This window comes from Octodon degus, unplaced genomic scaffold (assembly GCF_000260255.1).
Source record: "Octodon degus isolate 3935 unplaced genomic scaffold, OctDeg1.0 scaffold00291, whole genome shotgun sequence".
In the NCBI taxonomy this organism is placed as follows: Eukaryota; Metazoa; Chordata; class Mammalia; order Rodentia; family Octodontidae; genus Octodon; species Octodon degus.
In genome coordinates this window covers 1-4,427 of record NW_004524867.1, presented here as the reverse complement: position 1 = coordinate 4,427, position 4,427 = coordinate 1, and positions in this window count along the sequence as shown.

The window sequence follows — 4,427 nt, the reverse complement described above, 5'->3', positions numbered from 1 at the left end:
AATAGCAAGAGGGAGAGTCAGGTCAGAGTCTAGCCTACATGCACAGGAGCTCTTCCATGACCCTCTCTAATCTTAATGCAAAAAAACTAACATAGCTCCCCATAACTACCATGTCTATCAGAAGCCATGTCCAACAGATACATGTAAACAAAACATCCTTCAGTTGTCTGTGTGTTTCTACCTGCACTAGAAGGAAAACTAGACAATGAAAGGAGAGGAAATTGTTTGTGTAGAGCCCAAGAGCCTATCTGTGGCAATGAAAAAGCAATGATGCGTAGCACAGAAGACATGCCTGGATTAAACAAGACTGTGAGCAAATGAGGCCAGCACACAGAGCTCAGCATGGCCCAACAATCACAGAATCTGGCTGGTGGTATGCATAGGTTCAAGATCATTTGGAACCAACCCACACAACGGGTCTGCTAGCAGGTAACAGTCTAGTGAAAAACACAAGCCTCTGCTCGGAGAACCCTGTGATCAAGGAACATGCTGGGAAGACCAGGCTACTTCACCACTTACTACAGCACACACACTTAATGGGCCTGGTCAGAGAACTGAGCCTAACCTAGAGTCAAGTGAACCTGGGTAGGTATCAAAGGAGGGATACCTGCCTGGTACCATGCAACGAGGAGTACTGGAATGTCAAATGAAGAAATACTCACTGAGTCCTCATAATCTTGCACCGGCGCATGGCTGATGGGGAGATAATAATAGCAATAGCACATTAGGACACATCTCCTTGCTGGACTATCTAATCAACAACAGGGAACACAGAGCCAGTTAAGTGGATGCTGGAATTCCACAGATTTAGCTTGAGAAACATTTCTGACTTGGAACGTAGCAACTGAAGTTGTCCTAGGAGCTCATATGTTGAGGGGAGAGGCCACGAGACATATTTGAACATCTCTGCACACACCTGGGAGAGCAAATTCAATGAGGACCATCATGTGTTCAGTACTCTACTAGGAAGAAACTGATTCCTACCATTGACTTGGATGATAGTCTAGCCAAAAGCCATAATGGTTTCCTTGTGCTATCCTGAAGAGATCCTAAAGAAATCATGCAAAAGGTGAGGTCAGGGTAAAGTCGAAAAGCATCTAGGTGTACAATAAAGCCATAAAGGGACCCAGAAAAATCTACCCAGATAATGGGATGCCGGCCAGCTAAACAGCCGTGGTTCTTGAGTGGAACCTCAAAGAATGGGCTGCTGAAATCTACAGCAGAGACATAAACAGCACAAACCCCAGGCACTCCACAAACTTTATTGAAGGGCACAGACACATTCCAAAGATTCATAAAGAGGGCTGGTGAGATGGCTCAGTGGTCTAAAGCACCTACTTAGAACAAGCTTAGCAAAGCACAGGGACTGCGGTTCAATCCCCCAGCACCACATGCCAGCCAGCCCCACCCCCTGGTGGGCTGAGTGGCCACACACACACACACACACACACACACATAAAAAAAAAAAGATTCATAAAGAGAGGATATTGGCCTTGAAGAAATAAAAACTGGACATGGTCAGCCAGATGACATGTCCAGCTGAACTGAGATTGAGGAACCCCTGAATGGAAAAGAAACACAATACATCCTACCCCTTAGACTTTCTATCTTCTTTCTCTTGATATAATTAATGCCCATTTTAGCCTATCATCCAGAGTCCAGGTAAACCTCTTTGACTGCCCCTTCATCACAAGAAAGCCGATATTAACCAGGCAGTAGACACTCTTCAGGAAGCACATGCCCATCAACTCCAAAGGCTCTCTTAGGGATACCCTCCAGTGACAGAAGCCTCAGGCCATGTGATTCAGCTAAGTGGGACCAGAGGCCAACACATGGGATTTCATATGAGAGAAGCAAGAACACTGGCGCTTCCTCCGCACAAGAACAGGGCACCGAGCCCCACGCTGGATGGACACATAAGGAAATATGTGACTTTCCCAGGCCAAGCAGCCAAAAGACTCTGCAACAACAGAACCTCAGGTGGAACGTGACAAGATTTCTCAACAACTCACAAGTGAAACTGTAGAGGTCACGTGTCTAGGAAAGTTGCACTTTAGGCAAAGCCACCTGTTAACCATCCAGCTAGGATATCCTAGGGTGCCCAATGGGATAGACGCACCATGATTAATACCCAATCTTCGCTTTGCATCTGGCCTAGACCAGAATGGGAAATCCTCGAATTCCAGTGGAAGGGAACTTGAAACCAATGTGCAGACAAGGTTGTAACTCGAGAGCCATTGAGCATGTCATGGACTCCAGAAACGATGCCGCAGGCAGGAAAAATAACAAGATGCTGCGATGATTCGGAGGACAACACCATGCTGCCCGACATGGAATACATCCTACATAGACACATGTGGAACTGCTCAAGGTGCTGTGGTCCAAGCTTGACATGAGCAGGAACAAATTCTCCAACCATTATTTCAATGCTTACATTTTCGAAACTGTTGCCTCAGCAGAAGGGGAATAACAAGATCGAATATACAAGAAGGCCACCCTACTCGATGTATATACGTCAAACCCAAGGTGGCTCTCGACAGAAACAAAGGACAATTTATTAGGCACACGAAGGTAATGCCTCATGGAATGGAGCCTAGAATAAAGCCCACACTTACATAAATCTCTACATGTGCATGTGAATACATGGGCAGAAAGAAAGTACAGGATTTCTCAGCAAAATGCAGAAGAATGAACGACAACTTCCGTGTCTTCTTCGGCCTACAAGGGACACATGGCAAGCAACTGCGGTCATTATTTCAGGGCTACTACAGCGTCAGGACACAGGAATGGGTGTAAGTCAACATACAACCTCAAAAGACACATCTCACTATCCTGAAATTCATTCAGCACAAGTAAAAGAGTCAATAAGCATAGTGCTGGACACCTGCTCCTTCACAGGGATGCCTGTCTGTCCACAAAATGTGAGAAGCCCGGCATATGACTGTGGCCCACACAGTTTGCGTGCACATGGGTGATTTGCCTGGAGCCACTTGAAAAACACTCTGGCTGCACCTCCAGTTTCCTATGGGTCCCCCGGCACAGAAACCCTGGAGCACCCATCGGCCCATGTCCAACAAGATGTTCCATGCAGTAAGATGACATCTGCCAAGACCTGTCCCCCAGTGAGCTCTTCGGCAGGACAAAGACACATAGACCGTGGGTATATCAAATGACACAGGGGCTGCTGCTCAAGGTCATGATGCAAACTCAGGCTAGAATCTAGTCCACGAGCACAGGACTGCTCCCGGTCCCTCTCCAACCATCGTGCACAGAAATGAAACACACACCTCAGCGCAACTACCTCAAGCCATATCCAACCGCTCCGTGCAAAAAACATGACTTTCGCTCTTCTGTGCATTTCTTCCTGCTCTGGAAGGGAAGCAAAAGAACTAAAGCAGAGGCACATATGGGTGCAGAGGACAAGAGCCTCTCTGGGGCAATGAATAAACAACTAGGAGTGTCACGGACAGCCTACCTGGATTCAGGGAGGATTTCCAGTACCTCAGGCCTGTACACAGTGTGTAACATCGCCCAACAGTCACAGAATCTGGCTGTCGGTAGACACGGGATCAAGATAATTGAGACCCAAGCCATTCAACCGCTCCCTTCCTCCCAGGTCCTGCTCTACTGCCAAAGGCCAGCCTCTGCTGTGAGAAACTTCCACGCAAGGAACATGCTGGGAAGAACAGGACCCTTTCACACTTACCTCAGCACAAGGACTTGACGGGCCCTGGCTGCCAGACTGAGCCCAACCTAGAGTTACCTGAAAATGTGTGGGTGTCAACGGACGGAGGGGTTCCTGGGAGGTCCTGTGCCATGAGGAGTCCTGGAGCAGCAAAGGAAGAAATGAGTCACTGAGTCCTCCTATCCTCGCACCAGCCAGCATCTGACAAAATGGAAAAGAGCCAAAGCGATAGCACTTTAAGCCGCGCCTCCTTCCTAGCCTGTCTAATGAACAACAGGTGCCACAGGGCCAGTTATGTCTGCGCTGGACGTCCACAGGTCTGGGTCGGAAAACACATCTCACATGGACTATACTGCCGGAAGGTTGCCTCGGACCACATTTGTTCAGAGAATGGGCCCCAAGGGACATGCCAACATGTCCTCTGCACACGCTCGGGACAGCCACTGGAATGGGGACCATCCTGTGGTCTGCACTGTGCTAGACAGACGCGGATTCCTACCTGACGCTTGGACGAGAGTCGAGCCGAAAGCCTTAAAGGCTTCCCTGGGTTATGCTGAAGGGATCCTAAAGAAAACATGCAAAAGGTGCAGTCAGGGTAAAGCCCCGGAGATTTTAGGGGCACAAGAAAGCCATGAAGGGACCCAGAAACTCTAGCTAGATGCAGGGATGCCTGCCAGCCAGACGGCCCTGGGACCTGAGTCCCACCTCGCACGCCAGGCTGCTCCATCTAATGCAAGGACAG